General features: G+C 36.2%; 1 protein-coding gene across 2 annotated transcripts in view; it reads right to left on the bottom strand.

Moving 5' to 3' along the window:
- Positions 1-24,700, bottom strand: part of GRM1 (glutamate metabotropic receptor 1) — a 396,243-nt gene that overhangs the window by 78,877 nt on the left and 292,666 nt on the right. The window lies entirely within an intron of this gene.

The following is a 24,700-nucleotide window of genomic DNA, read 5'->3' as shown; positions in this document are numbered from 1 at the left end:
CATATCCATCCAATTGTCTGAGGGGAAGAAGATGTTAGTAGCTGTAATAATAGGAATTTTTAATATCTTTTAAAATAAAATTTTAAGGATAAAGTAAGCTTATGTATTTATTTAACAGAATAATAATTTAATACTGTAGTGACTACATTCTCATTTTGAAAATCACTCAGCCGTTCATGGTGCACATTCCATATGTTGGAGACTGCTGCTTGTATATTTTAAAGAGTGGAATTGCACGGATCCACCTCTAAGGACAACAATTTACAAAAGGAATCAATCACTGTAAAATTCCAGGGAGGCTTCATATAGGAGGTTGGACATAGACTGTTGTTAAGTAGATGTAAGACACAGAGTGAAGAAAGGAAATGGAAGAAGAGGTTCCCTGCATAGCAATATTGACAGAAGTACAAATACACAGTGTGGAGGAAACAGTAAAAACCTAAGCCTTTATTAACTTGGCTAATAAAGATACCAATAATACTATTATTTACTGAACTTTAAATAGCCTGTTAGAGAGTTTTAGACAAAGTAATAAGCCAGAGTCCAAGTAGACTTTCAATACTGAAGATTCAGGTTTCTTTCTGGCACCAACACTTCTTATTTATTTATTTATTTATTTATTTATTTATTTATTTATTTTATTCACGAGAGACACAGAGAGAGAGAGAGGCAGAGACACAGGCAGAGGGAGAAGCAGGCTCCATGAAGGGAGCCTGACATGGGACTCGATCCCGGGGCTACAGCATCACGCCCTGGGCCGAAGGTGGCACTAAACCGCTGAGCCACCTGGGCTGCCTACCAACTCCTCCTTTTTAGGCTTTATTTTCCTAGATGGTTGTCCAGTCCTCAGTGACTATTTTCAACATGCATAAACTGAAGAGTCTTATTCCAACCCAGTGAATTAGAGGCCCTGAGGAAGATAGGTGAATTTATTTTTATTTTTTATTTTTTTTATTTATTTATGATAGTCACAGAGAGAGAGAGAGGCGCAGAGACATAGGCAGAGGGAGAAGCAAGCTCCATGCACCGGGAGCCCGACGTGGGATTCGATCCCGGGCCTCCACGATCGCGCCCTGGGCCAAAGGCAGGCGCCAAACCACTGCGCCACCCAGGGATCCTGATAGGTGAATTTAAATAGGCAAACAAAGCAAAGTTAATGTTTTCCTATAGTTAGTTGGGTTTTGGATCTCAAACCAAATTCAGAATCATACAGCCTGGAATAGGCCACATAGAAGCCTTGTTCTACCTGACCTTGTTAGACCCGAGAAACTTCAAGCCTGCTCTATCTTTTCCAAACTTTCCTGCTCTCCAAACCTCCAAACTTTGAGCTCAGATTATATCACCTTGAAAATGTCAATTTATAGTATAGCTGACAAAGCCCAATAAAATGGGGCCCTTTTCATCCATGGTAATAATATATCAGCAATGATAAAGAAACTATGGTACATCTAGACAAGAGTATATTTATTATTCAGTGGTAAAAGGAAATACTATTAAGATGTGAAAAGACATGCAGGGCATTTAAATGCATTTTATTAAGTAAAGGAAGCCATATGTAAAGAATATACACTATGTAAGTCCAAATTAGAGATATTCTGGGCAAGGTAAAACTATAGAGACAATAAAAAAGAATCAGTGGTTTCCAGGGGCTCAGGTGGGTGGTGAGGGATGAATAGACACAGCACAGGGGCTTTTCACAGAAGTGAAAATACTCTGTATGATACTATACCAAGAGCAGTGGTACTATGGACTTTGATTAATAATAATAGGTCAGTGTAGGTTCATAAATCATAACAAATGTACCACTTTGGTAGGGAATCTTGATTCTAGGAAAAGCTGTACATTGATGGAGACAGGGAGTATATAGGAAATCTCTGTACCTTTCTCTCAATTTTGCTGTGATTCTGAAACTGCTTTAAAAAATAAAGTATTTAGAATATATGTGTAAAAAAATAAAATATATATGTGTATATATATTTATATATATAATATACCCTAGCATTCATCTAATATTTGCTCTGTTGGGGGTTAGGAATATTGAAAGTTTTTATTTTTCCTGTTTGTACACACACATTTATATCATTGTATATTGGATCATTTTCTTAGTATGAATCCTTTGCAGTAAAATTTCTCAATCAAGATGTTTCTTTAGACATTTTATATATTTTGAAAAAACCGTCCTTCAAAAAATCTATACCATTTATTCTACCATTAGCTGCATATTTGAATGTCCATTTTACCATATCTTGACCAACACTACATACTACCATTTTGTAAAATACTTCCCACTTTGATAGATGCAAATTATACCTTTTGTTTGCTTTGGTTACCAAAGTAAACTTTTCTCTTTAGTGAATTTTGTATTCCTGTCAGCTGCCACATTAGTTTTTAAATTAAATAATGATATTTATTATAGTATGTTCAAGTAGTTATAATTATTTCACTTATGTGAATTTTGTTGTAAATGAATTTTAAAAATATAAGTCTCTTTTGCCGCACACATTACTGTGCTATATCTTTAGAATAGGAATTTTCTGGCAGGAAAGTTGTTGGAAGTAGTACTTTCCAAATTTCTGCTATAGCACACTGACCCTAAGTTCTACGAGACGGCCAAGTCTTAGGCAGGTTGTGATCCCAGGGTCCGGGAAGCTAGCTTAATATCTCCGTCCTCTACTTTTCACATTTAATTTATTTATTACTTTGTAATATGGACCTTTTAGCAACATCTCTATCAAGTGAAGTAATTTTATTGAAGCATTCAGTTTCATTATTCGTTTGCCATATAATGAAATGTATAATAACATTTGATGGCCTCTTACGATTTTAAAACCTTTGGTAAATTCTTATGAAAGGGGGAAACATGGTAGAAGCAACAGGCATAGTGAGGTAAAAGCATTCCTAGCTTTTCTAATACCACCAGGCAGAGCCTGGGAAATGAAAGACTGAGAGAGGACAAGACTGGGCTGCTAGATTCTGCTGAAATCCAGTCTAGAGGAAAAACACTTTTACCAAGGAGTATTGCCTGGGATGCCCTACGGCACATCTCTAGAAGGTGCCATTCTCAGATAATGCAATGAAAATGATACCCCTGGAGTTCTGCAATACAAAAGTCCTTCTTGGAACTAGAGGCAGAGTCCACCAAATAAGTTAAGCAGGAAAGGGAGAACCCGTGTTGGGATCTTGGAAACAAGAAGTCATGGAAGAGCCATGTAGACATCTGCAAACTAACAGTGACCAGAGATGGTACCCTTTTAATGGACTGGTTCCAGGGTAGGACTTTTCTATCTAGAAAGGGGATTGTGAAGAACAAGTTTTTAAGTAACTGTGGTTATATAAGCTGCTAGGGAAGGTACCCAGACACAAAAATATAGAGTTAATACTGGACTGGGCAAATGACAAAGCCACGAGCTCAAGACTAGGAAGAATAAAGATGATTCTTGTTGAATTGAGGGATGTAGCAGATATTATTGGTGTCCTACCCAGATTACCTTTCCCAGTCAGAATACTCATAGCCCTGATATGCTAATAACAAACTCCTACTACCTTCTTCTATGAAGAATTTCTCTCATACAACCTGGAAATGCCTCAGCAGGAAGGCTGCTCCTCCCTACCACTTCCCCTATACCCTAGAAGAACTAGGCCAAATAACTGACTGCCTCTAACATTCAAAGACTAGACCCCTTGCTAATTCTGTGGCCAATCTGTATTCCAGTGCATACTTGTGGGATCAGACTGAAACTTCTCTCCAGCTGAGAAATTGCTAACTTATTACCCAGCCCTTTCCTGATTCCCTCCTTATCCTTCTCTTGAGAATACAACTCAATAAATCATTAGCAAAAGAATCTCTGCCTCCAGTTTTGCTTCTCAGGAACTTACGCTAGATAAGAGAGCTGACCTAGAATCTATTAAGCGATGGTTAATAGACTCAAGATTCTAAAAATCTTTCTAACTTTTCCACTCCATATCAGGATTGTGGGGCACTCAACTACTATGAGCATTGGACCCTTTAAAGGTACCTTCTAAAATGAAGATTCCTGGGATTTATCATAAATCTGCTTAGAAAGCATCACCATTGTTGAGGCCAGAGCACCCTGGGAGAACCTCACACACTTTAAAGATTAATAATGATGTTCCAGGGCTTGGAGTAGGAAGAGGTTTTTTGATGGAAATCAAGTGGGTGGGCAAATGAAGAGAAGAGGACCACAGGGGCTGGGCACTGGGCTGAAGAAGTTGAGGGCTGAATGCATGCATAGCTAACACAATGTGAGGCAAATAAGAGGAAACCCAGTAGTGAAAGTGACTTTTCCAGAGAGAGATTCAGAGCTTAGTAATATCTACTAGAGAATTATGTGTTCTTTGTTAGTTTTCTATCACTTCCTTGACCCTTGGTGACCCACCTTATAAAATGGGGATAGTGAAACCTTTTACCTAACAACTTATATGCGTGTCATAGAGATAGACCAAAACAATGTGCTGGGTGCTTTAAACCAGTTAGAAGAAAAGGCATTCCATAAATACAATTTTTAACACCACTGATACCTTCCTGGCTGAGTTTCAAAACGACAGGTTAAGTTTGGGAGCCTTATAATATTCATGAAGCTGTAATGAAGTTCAAGAAGCTTCAGATTTAATCTTCAAAATGTCAGTCAATGAAAGGGATTTCTTATTCAATTTCTAAATAATTCCTAACTAAAGGCAGATAGTACCTACAAGATTTCTGTAACTGGAGATTCATATTTGCTTCAAGAGTAAAACTTCATAATGGATAAGTTTTCTCATTAGATTTTGGCTGAATTTCAATAGGAAAAAGCCTTTAAAATGAAGAGAAATTCTTTATATACAGGAATTCAAGCAAGGATGAGATCTAGTCATATATCACCGGGACCATGGAAAGGTCTTGGGCTTAGAGAAAATAAGGTTGTCAAGACAAAGGCCTCAAGCTTATGGTGATTTATTAGTGGAAAACAAGGCATCATGGCACACTAATAATAACATGTGAAGATGCAGGTAATGACACATATGGTGCTTTCCACCACACATAACCTCTACAGTACAGCATACTCACTTTCCCTAGGACTGTCCATACCTAGCCAGACATAAGCTGGTGGAAACACATATGAGACAGAATAGCAGATTTGCATTCTTATCTTGGCTTATTCATATTGATTCTTATTCAATGCAACTGTAACTCACTGACCAATTCTGGTTTTGACATCTCCATATAGGAATGAAATAGGGTCAACTTTCTGAACATTATTTGAGAAAATTTACATGGTATTTGTGTTGTGTGACTATGCACAAGATAGTAAATGTTTCTGGGTCCAGCTTCATCATCTTTTTTTTTAATATTTTATTTATTTATTCATGAGAGACAGAGAGAGAGAGAGAGGCAGAGACACAGGCAGAGGGAAAAGCAGGCTCCATGCAGGGAGCCCGATGTGGGACTTGATTCCGGGTCTGCAGGATCATGCCCTGGGCTGAAGGTGGCGCTAAACCGCTGAGCCACCCAGGCTGCCCCATCATCTTATAAAATAATTTGTATTCTAATTATGTATAGATATTTTTATTAAAGGTCATCCATAGGTTTAGAGTAGGGCCCCTCAGTTATCAATGACTGTCACTGGCATTTAGCAAGGATGACTAAAGAGTCCAACTTTCCGGTCACTGGTTTTCACCTTATCATTCCCCAAACCTCTCACTAGTAATTAGGGTCAGATGTACCTGTGCGCTTCACTTCTTTACTTCTGTTCATTCTTGTTAGAAATCCTAATTAGCAGTGAAATGGTTAAGAAGAAGTGAGCCAAAGGGAGAAAGAGAAAATCAGTCTGAAGGAAATAAATATTGGAAAGATAAAAGAATCAGAGATTATTTGCTTAAACTGGGTAAAAAAAAATATGATCAGTAATAGAACATGGATACAAGAATCAGCTCCTCGTTCTTTTGATTCATTTACAGGCATTGCAGCCACTGTTTGCACTCATAAGAAGAGGAACTTAACTCCTTCCTGGAAGTAACACACCCTCAATGACCGGAATGGTTCCTCAGCAAGAAATGTGAGTCTCTCCTACCAGCTAAATCCTACCGATGACAACAGATGACTTACCATCTATGTTTGCCCACATTACCAGGAAATGTAGTACAATCTATTTCTAATTCATTTCCTGACCATTGTCCCAAATAATATGTCCAAAAAATATTTAGGTTTAATGAAGTATGATTCTTAATAAGAAATACTTTTTTTTTTTCTATTTGGTATTCTAGAAAATGGATCCTACAACTGAGAACCATAACAGGGATGGGGGGAAACACTTAGCACTTGTGTTAGGAGAGAATCCCAAACAAATAAGCACATATCTGAGGCAAATTATCGTCTATTAAATGCCAGGAACTACTTCTCTGAGAGATTATATTCCAAGCCTATTAGATGGCAGGCATAGCCAAGATCATTTAACTGAAATAAGTAAGTGTTTTCTTAGGAAGACAACCTGCTCTAAAAATGAAGAGTAATAGCTTTTAACTTTTTATGGTAGCAGAACGGCCCCTTTCAGATGTTCAAATTTCTGCAAACTTTGAATGTTACATTACATGGCAAAGATACTTTGCAGAGATAATTAAGGCTAAAGGGCCTTAAAAAGAAGGAGATTTTTCTGGATTATCCAGGTGGACTCAATCTAAACCACTCGAGCCTTAAAAACAGAGAAATGTGGCAAAAGGATAAACTGGAAAGATTTAAAGCATGAGAGGGACCTTACCCATCTTTGTCGGAGTGGCCATATGGACAGTGTGAAAAAGTACATAAAGAAAACTTACAGGAATAACTGCTGGCGGAGATGTAGAAGAGATATGGGGACCTCAGTACTACAGCTACAAAGGACAGAATTCAGCGAACAACCTAAATGAGCTTGGTAAGGATTCATCCCTGGATTCTTATGAGGTGCTACACAAGACTCAACTGAATCATGTTATACTGAGCCGTCTGACCTACAGAACTGTGTGATAATAAGTGGTAATATTTTAAGCTGATAACTTTATGATCATTCGTCAAGGTTGATATGCCTAGTATATTAGCCTCCATCTAACTACAGAAAATAGACAAGAGACCCCCATGGAGAAGACAACTAGCTTTCTAAAATCTACCATCACAATAAATACTGTAGTGACCTAAGAATATTTAAGAAATGAAGAAAAGCTTATTTCTCTGAAATGTTAACTGGACAGTGTGCTGTCTCCACTCTAGTTCTATGATCTTTTCTGATTTCCAAGCCATCACAGACACTGAAGGCCTACTTTTCAACCAACGAGCTGACTTTAAGGCAATCTTTGAAGGACAGTTGTTTGCCAGACTGTATTTTTTCACTGCCACTTGCCATAAGCTCAAAACCATTTTTAAAACTAAACATGTTTGAGGTTAGAAAGCTTTCTTTTAAGAGAAAATGGGACAAATTGAAATCTACATACTTATATTCTGATTACCTCCCTTCAAATCCCATGAAAAGGGTATTAAGACCCTCATTTTGCAGCTGAAGAAACTGACCTCGCTCCCAGCTCCGTAACTAGTAAGCAACACACTAGAGATGGAAATTCACTATCTCTTAAGCATGGGGAATTTAAAGGACTTTTCCAGGAATAATTACACTTCCTGTTTAAGACAGGTTTCTGAATTCAGTAACAGAATTTTAAACCAAGAGATACATACATATGCAAAACAGTAAACTAGTCTCTCTTCCTTCGTTTATAGGATACCTTTCCCATCGTTTCTTATTCACTATCCATTTGTTTCCAGCTAGAAAAAAAATATTAAGTATAAAAACACAATATTGTCTTATTCTACAGAGGCTGATTCTTTCTCCCCTGGTGGGTTCTCTCTGGGCTGGTACAACCCTCACAGGCAGGGTGGGACATGGTTCTAAGTGGGCTCTGGGGTGAGTACATTCTACCAAACATTTCAGGACAGCTGAAGGAAAATTCCTGGCAACTCCTTGAAATCCAGTCATGTAGGTGTCTAGGTCCTCCAGGATGGTGGCCCCCATCACCTCCTCTTCTGAAAATTCCTCCACTCAGAGGCAAGGTCACAGGGCCCTCTGCACTCTCTCTTCCTGTGTGAATCTGAACTTCACAATAAGCACACCCATATTTTTTATAGCATGGACTTCCCTCTCCTGTCAATTTCTGTGTCTCACAAATTAGCATGTCATTTTTTCAGCCTATCATGTTGTGATATACTCTCAAGTCGTGTTACCTAATTGAATCATGTGAATATGTCCCATCATTTCAACTAGACTATAAACTTCTTTGGGCACAAATATCAGTTTATTAACCTTTTGTACCCCACAGCATGCCATTATGCACTCACACAGTGTTAGGGATGTTTATTTATCACATCTGTGATAGATTTACTTATATTTAAGCCCAAATAGGTGATGGATCCTGTCTTGTTACTCAATACATGTAGTAAGCCCTGTTTGTCCTGACCAAGACATCAAGAAATCTTAAATAAAGCGGCATCGTAAAATAAAATAATTAGTAGAGTGGGAATAACATCGGGCTAACAATGTAGTGTTTAGATATGGGTAAGAGAGGCAAATAAATAAAAAGAAAAAAGATTGTTTTTAATCCAAGATAAAATTAAAATTTTAGGAAAACAACAACATAGCTATAGCATGTAAGGGTTGGTTATGCATGATATAAAGTTTATAATGTAAAAAAAGACAAGTGAAAACAAATTTGATAAGATGATGGGAATATCAGCTATATTCCAATGGAAACAGTAAAAAGATCAGTGGTTGTCAGGGGCTGAGGGGAGTGTGAACTAATGAATAGTCAGAGCACAGAAGATTTTGAGGGCAGTGAAAATACTCCATAGGATTCTATAATGGTGGATATGTGTCATTACATGTCTGAACTCATATAATGTACAACACAAGAGTGGGTCCTAATGTAAATTATGAACTTTGAGTGATAGTGATAGGTCAGTATAAGTTCATCAATTTTTTAAAAAAATGTTACCACTGTGGCAGAGGATGTTGATAATGGGGCAGGCAATGCATGTGGAGGCAGGAAGTATATGGAGAAATCTATGTACCTTCCTCTCAATTTTGTTGTGAATCTAAAACTGCTCAAAAAAAGAAATCTGAATTAAGAAGAAAAAAAGAAAAAAAATCATCAAAAAACAAAACAAAAAGACAAAGATTCTCTCTGGAAAGTTCTCTGTCTCTTATTTCCTAAACTAAATAAAATTATTACATCTAAGACAATCAAAAAAGTTTCTTTCCACAGGAGAAATAGAAACCAAAGCACTGGCCAGCCCAGGTGGCTCAGCGGTTTAGTGCCTCCTTCAGCCCAGGGCCTGATCCTGGAGACCAGGGATGGAGTCCCATGTTGGGCTCCCTGCATGGAGCCTGCTTCTCCCTCTGTCTGTGTCTCTGCCTCTCTCTCTCTCTGTCTCTCTCTGTGTGTGTGTGTGTCTCTCATGAGTAAAGAAACAAAGTCTTAAAAAAAATGCACTACGAATCTTCAAAATTTTCCTTCCCAACCAGTGGATTTAAAGAGAGGCAGAGCATTTCTCAGTTGCTTAGTCATGGCCACACACCCATTCCTTCATTCAAGAAAGTTCCTGCTGCACAATTTGGTAAACCAGCTTTGTAGCTTATATAGTTTTGCACTGTTTTTACCCCTGAAGCTAGCAAAAAATATGCTCAACATAGACATGGTATGTTGGTCAGGATGAACACTTAGAAATTTTGAGAAATAACTTGTAGGGAAATCATTTAAAGTAATGTTGAAGTCTGAGAATATTTACTGTTGGTGCCTCTCCCTGTATCTATATACATCTGATCACTCCCTCCGAGGTACCCAAACTCTTATCATTGCCCTCATGATGCCCTCTCTCTACAACATCCTATCTCGGTCAAGAAAAAAGATATCACAGAACTGTGACTGCGCTGGGCCCCAGTCCTCCACAAAATGTGAGTTCATTCCTTAAGACTCTGTCTTCCACTATGTAATGTGTGGCAGCATTCAAGTTAGTCACATGTGTCCACCCAAGAAAGCTCTTGTTGGAAAATAGGTAATAGGAGCTTTGAGGCAGTAAAATATTTGGGCCAGGGAATCTCTGAGTGATGCCTATTCTTGTCCCTCATGCATTCATTCAACTCAGTGTATTACATATTCCCCTTGTGACTGTGCTTTGTGAAGGAAAGAATGTAAAAGTTTATCTCGCATTTACAACTTTTTTTTTAATTTTTTTAAATTTTTTTAATTTATTTATGATAGTCACAGAGAGAGAGAGAGAGAGAGAGAGAGAGAGAGAGAGGCGCAGAGACATAGGCAGAGGGAGAAGCAGGCTCCATGCACCAGGAGCCCGATGTAGGATTCGATCCTGGGTCTCCAGGATCACGCCCTGGGCCAAAGGCAGGCGCCAAACCACTGCGCCACCCAGGGATCCCTGCATTTACAACTTTTAAGGAAACTATGGTTTAGAGGGAAGTTTGATAACTGCTATAGGAAATACAAAAACTCTTCAGGGAGAATTCAAAGATGAGCAAGTAAGAGATGGTCCAAGATGGGGTGAGTTGGGGTTGAGAGGGTCCACTGATGTGGTGTTTACCAACAGATGGGCAGGTTAGTCTGCCCCACACCACTGACCTCGCCTGATTTACTGGAGATGAAAGGTCACTCAAGTTCAAGCTAGTAGCCTTCTTTTGGTCACAGGATCGTTTCTTCTCAGGCAGAGAATCAAATAAAGGTTGGGATAAAATTCCCAAACTCTCAGAAGCAATAAAATTCCCCTAAGCTGAGCATCCTGGAAGTTTGTGAATATATCTGATAGCTGGCAAGATGGAGAATTCAAAAGAACAGAAAGAAATATCAGCTAAGCCTTCTGACAACATGGAAAGGGCATAATGATTTAAGAATTATGATATATAAGATGAATATCATATATAATATGTAGATAGGTAAATAGTTTTAAATATATTGTATTTATGTATACATAGAGAAATGGATAACATCATTCAGACAGTAATACTATCTAAATATTTATATAAGAGCACCACATAATTTGTTTCATTTAATTTTGATCTTTGCCCCTTTAACTTTGGTATACACTTCCCAAGTTATGGTTGAGGCAACTGAGTCCCCAAAATGTTAGAAAAATTTTCCAAAGTCACGCGTATCAAGGAATAAAGTCAGAAATCAAATAGTGATCTACTAAGCCTAGTGTACAGAACTAGGCTAGAGTAAGAGTTGGGGATGTATGTGATATTTTAAAGAAGATTAAGGGGAAAAAAGGAAGCTTAAGGACAGTAGGTCACATTTCTATTTTAATTGTAGCAATCTTTAATTAGCAATACTGTCCACAGAATAATTTAAAATCTAGAGAACAATGTAAGTAATTGTGATTACAGAAAATCTCATTTCATTTCTGGGATATTATAATTGCATAGGGAAGGTAGCTTCATACATTTGGCAACCTTATACTGTACACAGATGTGGCCAAAGAAAACAATTCACTTTTATGAGCAACTGCCCCTGACCAAGATGAATAAATGCAATGCGAAGCAGGGAAAGACTGAGGAGGCAGCTATCCCTCAATCTGCAAGGTGCCTGGAACACTTGTTGTCAAAATCCAGTCCTCATAGTTCCATCATCCTGACCTTTAGCCTTCCTACTCTAAATGCCCTTCATGGAGATTTCTCTTCAAGTGTTCATGTTTAAAGTCTTTGGTTTGTCTTGCATCAGTGAAGAAGCTGGGGAAAGACTTGGGTGAGGTGGGTCAGAGGGGCCAACCTGAAACCATCAATATTGCCTCTATTGAATTATCTGATTCTCCTTGGAAACCTAGGGAAGAGCTGTGTAGGAGGAGCTATTTAGGGGAAGTGCTCAATCTTTCAATGAGCTTGGATAACTGCTCTGCATTTACCCCCTCGCCATCCCTCCTGTGACACCTGAAATGCACTTAGTCATTATGACGTTGGCCCACTTTTAAGATGTTACAGGAAATAGCTTTAATAAGCCATTTTTAGATTTCCCATAAACATAATGTTAAGGAAAATATTAAGGATATTACAGAGTCTTTATTATGGCCCCAAGAGAAAGTTATCCCAGGACTCTGTACTAAGAAGAGCTCCATTTCTATGAAATATCATAAGCAATTGGTGTTTTTGTATCTTTTGGACACTGAGGTTCAAAGCCATATTTGTTGCCCATCTCTAGACATAGAACATAATCTCATAACAGGTATATGGTAATAAATAACATAATAATGGTTATTATTTTGTCTTTATCCACAACTTTGACTTTATCTGATTTTCCTCTACCCTTATTCTACAAAATTTCCATGTTTTAAAAAGCCATATTATAACTGTCACAGCCAAGAGGGGCCTAAGGAGACATGATGACTAAATGCTATGTCATATCCGTTGGATGGCATCCTGGAATAAGAAAAAAAAAAAAGAAAAGAAAAAAAGGACACTGGATAAAAAGTAAGAAATTCAAAATAAAATATGGACTTTAGTTAATAATAATGTGTCAATATTATTTTGTTAATTATAACAAATATAGCATACTAATGTAGCATGTTAATACTACAGGATTGTAGGATATATAGAATCTTTATCCTTTCCTCACAGTTTTTCTGTAAATTTAGAACTATTGTTAAAAAAAAGTGTATTCATGTCAGTCAAGGTTACATATAAAGCACCTCATTTTATACCATAACTAACTTCCTAGAATATTTATTTTGCATTCATTTAACAAAAAGTCATATGTTGGAAGTTTTGTAGATTGCCTTAAATAGTTACTGGAAAAAGGCTAGGTGCTAATGCATAAAAACATGCAGATATGTATACATAACTCTTTAATTAAATATTCTAGCCTATGCCCAATTTTTCAAAATGTCTTTAGTCTATATGGGCTGTTCCAAATAACTAGAATACTTCTAAACAGGTCCTACATCCTATATCCTGATTCATTTATTTATCTTTGTGTGTGTGTGATGAGAATCGTGAGATCTACTGCCTTAGCAACTTTCAAATATTTAACAAAGTATTAACTATGGTCACCATGCTATACATTACACTCTCATGATTTATTTATTTTATAACTGAAAGTTTGTATCTTTTTTGTTTGCATTTGTTTGTACTTTTTTATCCATGTCACTTTTTAAAAAAATGATGATACATAGATATAGCCTCAAAAACACAATTTAGCTTTTGTTCATATGTTTTCTTTTCAACAAACGCCATTCTAATATCTATGTGACTGTATCCCTAACTTGTTCACATCACTGTAGAGTCTAAAACTTATGCTCTCATGACTTAAGCTTATCTATTAACTGAAAAAGTCACTAATGGTTTTAGGGACTCAAAGGCCAGGACTGATTTCTTTTATTGTGTAAAGGTTTTAAAATGAGGAAGCCTAAGTTTTATAATAAGAATTTTTAAAACAAACAAACAAACAAAAAAAGAATTTTTAAAACAAAAATAATTTTAATTCCAAGAAAAGGGAATCTGATAACACAGTAAAGAAATCACAGAAGTTTAAGTTTTTAAAAATTATAAAGCTGGGAAAATATTCCACCTCAGTGACAATAAAATACAAATTAATATGACACTAGTTTTCACATATTATTTTAGGAATTTTAAAAAGCATAATTCCTGTAAATAGTGTGCAAGGGACCTTTGAACAATCCTGTAGAGAGGCTGGAGTAGAGAATGAGGGGTTCTTAGCCATTTGCTACATGACAAGGTCTTCTTACTTTCTGAACATATAGACTTGTGAAAGTGTCACTAAGAGAACATAGTTAAGCATGGCTGAGGACATTTTATTCCTAGGAGATGATGTAAATTAATTTCTTAAAAAAGGGGGAAATAATAAGCCTAAAATCTTCAAAGACCTTTGTACTATGCCATAGGAATTTCTGCACACTTGGGTTTTCTTGCAAGAACTGTATGTGTTCTGAAGCAGTAATGTTGACCTATCATGTCCCACATGAGAAAGGAAATTCTAAAACTGCTCTTGAGTGTCAATTATTGTAGACTAAACATGAAAGGTGGAAACCTTAAGTAGAGAATGGTTTGCTATGTCCAATGAGAAATAAATCCCTTTGTTTTTGTCTTTCCTAAAATGGGAATAAGTTCCATTTCCAAAGCCTCTAAATAAAGAAGTCTTTACTAGCAGAAGCATGAAAACTCAGTACTGTAGTACCTAATTATTATTTAATCTTACCATAAAAGAAAGGCATTTTTGTTGATAAGCCCTTTTGGCTGATGTCTCTCAGCTTTGGAGTTCTGAATCTTTCATTTTACTGTCTTAATAAAAATTTCCTACAATTCATTTAGCCCCGGTAAAGAAGGGAATTTCTTTTTATCTTTGGCAAAAATTTTCCATGCATTTTGACAAGGTAATTTTGCCAATTAAAGGTTTAAGTGAGTTCAAAACCAAAAACTCAAAACATATATGCACATGTACCTTGAATAAATAGCTCCAGTGTGAATTCTGATTTTATACTTTCATAGACTGTATTACTACCCATAAACATTAGATACCTTAGGATGGATTATGTATCTTCTCTCCATTGATATTTGGCTGAGCCATAGGACTGGCTTTGATCAATGAAATGTTACTGAGTGACATATATAGTTTTTAGCAGAAGCTTTGCCTCCAGATCACATTGGTCATGTTCTGTTTCCTTACAACAATTATCAATGTGCCAGATAGAAGCTGGTCTATCAGACTAGGTCCTATGGTGAAGAAGACATAGAGTAGTCTCTTAACTACTACATAATGAACATGTGGCATGAACAAGGAATATTTTTTTCTTCTTAAAAGACATTAAGTTAGGAGTCATCTGTTATAACAATGTATTCTCACCTGTCCTAACTAAACGAAAAGGGAAAATTGATACCTAAAAGTAGGAGAACGCTGTAACAACAATAAAAACAACCATGAAGAGCACCTGGGTGGCTCAGTCAGCTAAGCATCTGACTCTTGGTGTCAGCTGAGGTCTTGATCTCAGAGTCGTGAGTTCTAGTCCTGTGTTGGGCTCCATGCTGGGCACTGAGCATACTTAAAACGAAAATACGCTAAAAAATGACAATGAATCATTAAGTATGAGGCTTATAAAAACAGGCAGCAGATGGTGAGGGACTGTGACCAGGGTCTAAAAGGACATAAATCCATTATTATTCAGTGGCAAAACATTCAGTAACATTGTTACCTATAATAACTTGGAATGCAGGTATTTTACCAGATGAACTTGCATGCTGAGGCAAGGAGATAGGCATATTAAATACGCAGAGATAAAAATGAAATTAACTTTCATTTCCAACTCTTAAAAAATAACTGAGATGTTTATGCTACAAAGAACAAATGAAAACTCAGTTTCATGGCAATGACCAAATCAAAATTCTTATTTTTGTGATAAAGTCTCTGAAGTAATTAACCCGGCACCCATAAATCTTTTAAATCAAGACAACTGCTAAGAGAGAAGAGACTAAGACTCTAGTTAGGCTCTAGCTCTAAGATACAGCAAGAGTCCTGGAGAATGTTTGACATCTTGATGCATATATGTGGGAGAAAGATGAAAATCATTTATATTGGGTAAATTAAGAGCTGGACAAAAAAATATCTGTAAGAATACATACAGACTATGTATTTTATGTGGCTTTACAGAAAGTTGAAGTGTCCAAGAAATTAGTTCTTTGTTTCTCTGTGGTAAAAGCATAGTGTTTGGGGTGTAGAAGAACAATCCCAGCAATGGAAAACTAAAAAACAAGGATTAGGGAAATGGAAGGTCTTCCTGCATACAGATATCATTCTGGTCAACCAGAGGCACATGTACTCAATGGTCTAGATTGTGTTTCATAGAAACACAGTGAAATTGAGTGTTTAAATATGTTCCTAAAGAGCTATATCCTTTTCTCATCGCAGCTGTTAATAGATGTAGTTCTGCTACAAAAGAGCTACAGAAATTACCATCAGAAAGGATTTAGAGAAGCTAATCCCTCACTCTGTCTAAACATTTACTATGGTGGACCTGTTAGTCCATATAGATGCCCACATCTTAAAGCCTGGAAACTGTGGATAAGTTAGGATATATGGCAAAAAGGACTTTGCAGATGTGATTCAATTTCCATTGAGATGGGAAGGTTATCTTTGGTTATCTGGATGGTACTAATTTAATCAAAAGTCCTTAAAAAATAGAGAATCTTCCCTAGCTTTGGTCAGAGAGATATGTGACTATAGAAATAGGGTCCCAGAGATGCAACGTTGTTGCTGGCTTTGCATAAGGAGGGAGGGAGCCATTAACCAAAGAATGTGGGTGGTCTCTAGAAGTTAGAAAGAAAGCAAGACATAGATTCTTCCTTAGAATCTTCCTAAAGTTAATGCATTTCTGCTGACATCTGATGATTTTCGCCCAATGAGACCCTTGTTTGAGTTCCAGCCTATGGAACTGTACAATAATAAATTTAGGTTGTTTTAAGGCACTGACTTTATGGTAATTTGTTACGGCAGCAATAGAAAATTAATATAGTAATTGCCCAATCTGGACACAGAGAAACATAGTATATAGCCATGATTTGTTGATTTTGGAATGCTAATGCTTTAAACAGCCCACCAATAAATAAAACAAATGGAAGAGACTGATTCAACATTAGAAATTACTAAATTCTCATTAGCTATTGCAGCTGCCACAGTCACAGCCAAAACCTTGGCAAACTCTCAACTTGAACAGTGATAGATGATTACAAATTTTAAAAATTAAAAAAAAAGCTAAAAGGCTTGTAAATTTTAAGTATGAATTTCTTTCTGTCCTTAACGTAAGTGCTTGGCTTTATTTCAGAGATTCTGATTTAATTGGTATGATGTGAGACCCAACTTGGTACCATGAAATACCTTTTTCTTTTTTCCAAAAAAACTTGCTTTGTCTTATTAAGTCACTTCTGTTAACATAAATTGGAATGCCTTTTTAACGGCTTTCATGATGACTTTAACAAGCCAGAATTGAGAATCACTACTCTAAGGGACAAGATTCTTCTTCATATCATCTTAGGGTCTGGGCTATTAACTTAGCCACATGGATTAGATAATAGTATTCAGTTGATTACAGTATTAGACCAGAACTATTTGAGGTAAATCCCTATGTATTCAATTTATTGATATTTCTAGCAAATTTTAATACTAGTCTCATGTAGTACCCATGAATGCCCATCAAACTTCTATAAGGATTTGTGGTCACGACCTCCAGAGAAAGGTCAATTAGTAAATAAATAGAGTGGCCATATAGAATTATGACAGGACGTTGACATAGGCACAAGTGATTATGATAGCAATTTTAACACTATTTCACACAAATCTTTGGTGTGAGGTTTGAAAAGCAGCTCCTGGATATGAAGTATAATACCCAAGTGTACTACAGAGGCCTAGAGAGAGACAGGACCTAGATTATAAATGTAACTGGTAGGCTGATCACATAGGGCCATGCCCCCTACTCATCAGAGCACAAATATATACTATAACTTAGGGTATGAGGTTAGTAAAAAAAAAACAAAACAAAACAAAAAGCAGGCACCAGAGAATTCATCTCCAGAGAACACACTGAGGAAGTTTTCCAGAGACATGGTAAACTACATTTCACAGCATCTAAAAAAGAATCATGTTTAGTAGCTATTATGACCCAAAACTTGGTTCACTTTAACTATTACTTCCATATAGCAGAAATATTCATGAAGAAGTTCGAAAGTCATACTGATTAGTAAATTCTAACAAACCATTTATCTTTTGTGTTTGATTCCTTTATGATGCAGTTTTCCCAATTATATATCTCCATAATGAAGAGGACCAAAAAATAAATAAAGAAGTTAAGCATACACCTCCCATAAGATCCAGGCATTCGACAGCTAAGACTTGCCCTAAAATGAAAGAAAGCATATGTCTGTACAAAGATTGTACATGGATGTTCTTAGCTTGGTTTGTAATAACCCAATATTGGGAACAACCCAAATGCCCATTACCAGGTAAATGGATAAACAAATTGTGTTATGCCTAGATAATGGGATACCACTCAGCAATTTTAAAAAATGAACTGTTGATACATGCAATACAATGATGAATCTCAACATAACTGAGCTGAATGAAAGAATGGAGACAGGAAAGAGTGCACAATATACAATTTCATTCATACTAAAGAGTAGTGGGTCCCTGGGTGGCTCAATTGGTTAAGCCAGGATTCTTGATCTCAACTCAGGTCATGATCTCAGGGTTGTGGGATCAAACCCCAAGTCAGGCTCTGGGCTCAGCACAGAGTTTGCTTGTCCCTCTTTCTCCGCTTTCTCTTTGTCTGTCTCTCAAATAAATAAAGAAAATCCTTTAGAAAAACAGGAGTGGAAACTGCAAATAAACTATTGTGACAGAAAATTGTATGTGAATAGGAGAGAGAAGAGGTTTGGGGAATGGTGAGAGGGAAGAGTTTTCAGTAAGACACAAAGGAATTTGGGGAGTGATATAGTCTTTATCTTGACTGTGGTGATGACTTCATGGACATACACACATGTCAAAAGTTATCAAATTGTTCATTTTAAATACATGCAGTTTTCCATATGTCAATTATACCTCAATAAAAATATAAAAATACAGGAAAAAGACTCACTTGGCTATACCCCAAGTATGTTTAATCTACCATCATGAAAAGACTGTAACTTCTTTTGTATGTATGGTTCTTGTGGTTGCCGAAATTATGACTTGACTTTATGTGAGTTTTCCCAGGAGCAAACACGCATAAGAAATGAAATGCAAAACTGTTTTACTGGTGAGAAGCATTACAACATATATGATATAGAGTAACCCATATGTAACCATTTGGGAATATCTAAACATATACTAGCACTTTACATCAAGGTGAACTCTTTATTAAGATTTTAATCATTAAAAATACCCATTTTCAAATTTATTCAGAAGTTAGGCTGGACCACAGGAGGATGCATTCAACTTTGGAAATATATAAATTGCTTAATAGGGAGAAATTGATCTAATTGAAGGATTTATTAATAAATTAAACTAAATTCTAGTAATAATAGCTATATAATAAACCTTAGGCCATTCTCTAGGTAACTAGTTTACATAGAGAAAAATTCACTAGCATATACAACATTACATAATTGTAAATTAGATGTTTCTATTAAAAGATAAAGTAGTAACTGATCACCGTTAACAATAAGTGTTGGAGGCCTCAAAAAATTTCCATTTTTATACCTTAAAGTCCATATCTGCTTGATGCTAAAAATTATTCAAACCCTTTAGGAGGGTTTGAATCGAGATGAATATAAAGTAAAAGTGTGAAAAACTTATATCTGTCCATCAATCTTTATGTCTTTTGAATGATAGAACACTTTTCTATAAATCCATTCAATTATTAAAATGACATGGAAGAAGAAACTATACTGAACTTTAGTAGGTGAGTAAAGACATACCTGGCCTTTGTAAGAATGAGTCTGCCCTATTTGGGTGGGAAGCTTTGTGGGAATCACCAAGCAAAGTGAAAACTTTGGCTCATAACATATTTCATCTGTTATAGTTTGGATATTCAATAAGCTGATCATGCTGGAAACACTAGCTTGTGAATTAGACCCAAATAACCATAGAAACAAACTTTCATTTATGGTATTAGAAAATTAGAAAGTAGGGGCACCTGGGTGGCTCAGTCAGCTAAGCATCCACTCTTAAAAAAAATTAGAATGCAGTACTATACAATAAAATTCTCTATAATAGAATTTTTCTGCACCTGTGCTATGCAAGATGTAGTTACTAGCCACTTACAGCTCTTGACAAATGAAATATGGCTAGTGAGACTGAGAAAATAAGTGTTTAATTTCATTTCCTTTTAATTAATGTACTTTAAATATAAAAAATATACATGGTTAGTGACTACCACAGTGACAGGTCATGTCAAAAGCATTAAAAGTTAAGCAGACCAAGACTATCCTTATAGTATATTATTTTCAGAGCTTCATCTATGTGTGATAATTAATGAGGTATTCTGAGAAATTATGATATCCAGAAGTGATACAAGGTCAGTTCACTTTCATTCATTCAACCAAAACATGCTATCAACTGAATGTTTGTGTTCCCTCCAAATTCATATCTTTGAACTCTGATCTCCAATGTGATGATGATATTTGGAGATAGGGTTTGGGAAGTAATCAGATGTTGAGGGTGGAGCTTTCATGATGGAATTAGTGCCTTTAGGAGCGCTTGCTTCTTTTCTTCTTTTCTCTTTTCCCTTCTTTTCTCCATCATGTGAGAAAAGGTTCATAGGAGAAGGCTCTCACTAGAACCCTACCATGCAGGCACCCTGAATTTAGATGTTTTAGCCTCGAGAACTGTGAAAAATAAATATTTGTTGTTTAAGCCACTCAGTCTATGGTAATTTGTTATGGCATCCCAAACTGACCAAAGCAACATCCAAAGCTATTGAAACATATTTCCATTAAGCAATTCCTACCAGGACTGTGTGAGAACCTATGATTGTTTTGTTTTGAGGATGTTTGTTTGGCTCAGCTATACTGCACCCCATTTGTTAGCATTTCCAGAATTCTAAAGTAGAATAGTTTTACTGCCTTGGATCAAGGGGTTTTAAATCTCCTTGACTGAAGAATCTTTAAAAATGTTTGGCTTTGTTCAAGAGATAAAGGGAACAATATTGTATCATTCCTCCTGAAGGGAGAAAAGAGTGAGAATTCTAGCACTGGGTTGAGAAATTATGTTCCCTAAATTAAATCAATTATTGTTCCATGTGTGATCATGAATTGTAGGGCTATAGAGACCCCTTAGTCAGTTATCAATTACCACAATAATGCGGTAAAACAAACCACCCCAAAGTTTAGTGGCTTAAAACAACAAGTATTTATTTAGTTCAGGAATCTGGGAGCCAACTAGGTAGGAAGTTCTGCTGCTTTGGGTTGGACATGACTCAACTCAGCTAAGCTCACTCATGTGTCAAGTGTCAGCTAGTATATTGGCCCAAGACTGATTTATCCAATATTACCACAACTAAGAGGTCATCCTATTTCTGCTCCAGGTTCTCTCTCATATTCTAGAAGGCTTATTCAGGCTTATATATCTAGCTGAGGAAGGATATCCTTTCCCCCATACACGGGTACTATTGCTCCAGCTTGGAGACCACCATTCATAATTTTTAGATTGTTACTAATTTTCATAATATATTTGCCTCATTATCAAGTTTCACTGGAAGATATTTCCTTCAAGAAATGGTATGGGAAAGTTGAAGAGCCACACACAAAAGAAAAAAATTAGACCACTTATTTACACTATACATTAAAAAAAAACTCGAAATGGATTAAAGACTTGAACATAAGACCTGAAACCATAAAATTCCTAAAAGAAAATCTTGGCAATGTTTTTTTGGATTTTGAAATCAAAAGCAAAAATAAATAAGAGGGACTACATTAAATTAAAAAGCTTTTGCACAGCAAAGGAAACTATCAACAAAATGAAAAGTCAATATACTGAATAAGGGAAAATATTTACAAGTTTTAGCTGATAAGAGGTTAATATCCAAGATATATAAAGAACTCACAGAACTCAATAACAAAAGAAAAAAATGGTGATAAAAAATGGGCAGGGGATCTGAATAGACATTTTTCCAAAAAAGACATATAGATGGCTAACAAAGTACATGAAAAGATGTTCAATATCACTCATCAGGGAAATACAAATCAAAACTGCAGTGAGATATAACCTCATGTCTGTTTGAATGTCTATCCTCAAAAAACAAAATACAAGTGTTGCTGAGGATGTGGAAAAAAGGGGACCCTTGTACATTGTTGGTGGGAATAGAAATTGGGGCATTGTACTCTGGAAAATTTTTCAAGAAATTAATAATACAACTATCATATGATACAACAATTCCACTTCTGGGTATTTATCCTGAGGAAACAAAAACACTAACTTGAAAAAATATATGCGTTCTAATGTTCATCGCAGCTACTTACAATAGCCAGGACACGGGAGCAACCTAAGTGTCTCTCAGTGGATAAATGGGTAAAGAAAAAATATGAGAGACCTGGATGGCTCAGTCACTTGAGCATTCAGCTCTCGGCTTCAGCTCAGGTCATGATCTTGGGGGTCATGGGATTGAGCCCTACATGAGGCTGTATACTCAGTGCAGAGTCTACTGGAGATACTCTCTTCCTCCCTCTTCGCACACTCCATATTCACTTGCTCTCTCTTAAATAAATAAAATATATAAAAATATGTAAATATATAATAAATTATTTATATAAAATATAGTCTATATTATATATCATATATAATTTATATAATATACAATATATAAATATATTTTATAAATATATTATATATTTATTATATATATTTTATAAATATATATTTTATGTTATATATATCATGTATCCAACATAGGAGCACCTAAATGTATAAAGAAATATTAACAGATCTAAAGAGAGAAGGGTGCCTGGGTGGCACAGTCCTTTTTAAGCATCTGCCATCAGTTCAAGTCATGTTCTCAAGGTCCTGGGATAAAGTGAGCCCTGCTGCCTGAGGCTCCCGGATCAGCGGAGAGACTCCTTCTCCTCCCTCTGCCCCTCCCTCTTGCTCATGCTCTTTCTCTTTTTCAAATAAATAAATAAAATCTCTTTAAAAAAAAGTTAGGCTTTGATGTTTCAGTCAGTACCATCTCCAATCCCTTGATATACTCAACTAATTAAGCAGTGATGTAGACTTTATATGAAGTACTTTTTAATTATCCACATGATTCTCAAATTATTCAGCCTAGGCTCAGAACTCTTAATATTTAAACTGACAATCTAGTGTATGTAAACTCTATTTAAATACTGACATCTGAGATTAAGCCCAATAAAGGTTTCTGTGGAAACTAACTGCAATATCAAAACTTTCCAAAACACCAAAATGATCCAATTACAATGGGTAAAAGTAGTGATGGAAAGAGCAGCTATCAATAGTATGGAAGGGTTTGTTCAACTTCCTCACATTAATTTTCATAAATGTGTCTGCATATTCATTAGAAGACTGTGAAATTTATTTGCTATTCAAGGATCTCTACTAGTTAAGAATGATACATAAATGAAGGTTTAGTCATTCTTCAAGAACACTGAAGCCAAGATCCCTGGGTGGTGCAGCGGTTTGGCCCCTGCCTTTGGCCCAGGGCGCGATCCTGGAGACCCGGGATCGAATCCCAGATCAGGCTCCCGGTGCATGGAGCCTGCTTCTCCCTCTGCCTGTGTCTCTGCCTCTCTCTCTCTCTCTCTCTCTCTCTGTGACTATCATAAATAAATTAAAAAATAAATAAATAAACCCTTCCGTTAAAGAAAAAAAAGAACACTGAAGCCAATTTCATAGAAATGCAGACATTAAAACTGAAGAGAAGGTAAATTTACATGAATGTATACACACATAAATAACATAAACATTGCTGAAGATAAAGAGAAAATTCTAGGATTCCTGCAGCAGAAAAGATAAAATTCTAGGATTTCTGAAGCAGAAAAGATTAATAAAGTTCATGAAGTAATTCCAAATAGAAAAGTTAAATAAGCCTTTGGTATTCCTTAGAACTAAGAACAAAGGAAAATATTTGCTAATCTTGACTCCAGAATGAAATGCAAACATAAACATGTTTATTAAAGGTTGTAATCACATAAGAAGCTCTTAAAAATAGCTCTGAGAATCAAGCATAATATAAGAACAATTCATGAATGTGCTTTTTTTTTTCTACTATGAATGTTAACCAAGTTCAGATTTTAACCTTGACATTGGCATGCACTGTGACAACTGGAAACCCAAAATGATTTTCAAAACCGACATGGCTACAGGATTCTAAATTTGTTTTGAAAGCTTAGGTCACAAGATATTTTCTTGGAAATCCTTGCAAAAAGGCATCTAAGTATATTTAATAAGTAGTATTCTAAATTTTATTAATAAAACACAATGACCAAGTGACATTTATAGCTGCATCACTAATTAATAGACATCTCAAAATTAACCCATCTGAAATCCAGCTCCTGATCCTTTCTGCTTTTCCTGGAGTCTTTCCCAGTTCAATCAATGGTGACACCATCTTTAATGCCTGTCCATCATGCTGTGTTATCAACCCAGTATAAACAACTGGCTTTGAATGACACTGTAGTAGACCAAATGTGCTCTATTTTGTCACATTAAGCAATACTGAAAAAGGACAGTGGACAGCAATGTCTCTATGTAGTACTGGTAATACTCATAAAACTTACTATTTAAGAAGTCTGTTAAGAAGTATGGTAATTCCTGGGAAGGCAGAAAAAGACATTCTCCATTGGATAATGGACTCCATTGGATAATGGAGTTCACCAAACCCTGAATGACCTGGAACAATGTGCTGTACTTTCCTGTCATGCTTCAGTGAGCAGCGCATGGGAATTATCTGTCCTACCAGGAAATGTCACTCCTATTTACAGATGAGAGTGCAGAGTTTCTAGCCACGTATGTCTACATACACCCATGTTAGTGGTGTGGCCCTGGATAATATTATCTCATCTTCTCCAGACATATATTGACATGAGTTATAAAGAAGAAAAAAGTATCAAACCAATGCTGCTTCCTTATATCTGTGGCTAACATTTCCTAAGCAGGCTTGCAATAAAATCTCTTCCCTCTGGCCTGAATACTAGAT

This window comes from Nyctereutes procyonoides, unplaced genomic scaffold (assembly GCF_905146905.1).
Source record: "Nyctereutes procyonoides isolate TBG_1078 unplaced genomic scaffold, NYPRO_anot_genome, whole genome shotgun sequence".
NCBI lineage: Eukaryota > Metazoa > Chordata > Mammalia > Carnivora > Canidae > Nyctereutes > Nyctereutes procyonoides.
This window is presented reverse-complemented; position numbering and strand designations above follow the sequence as displayed.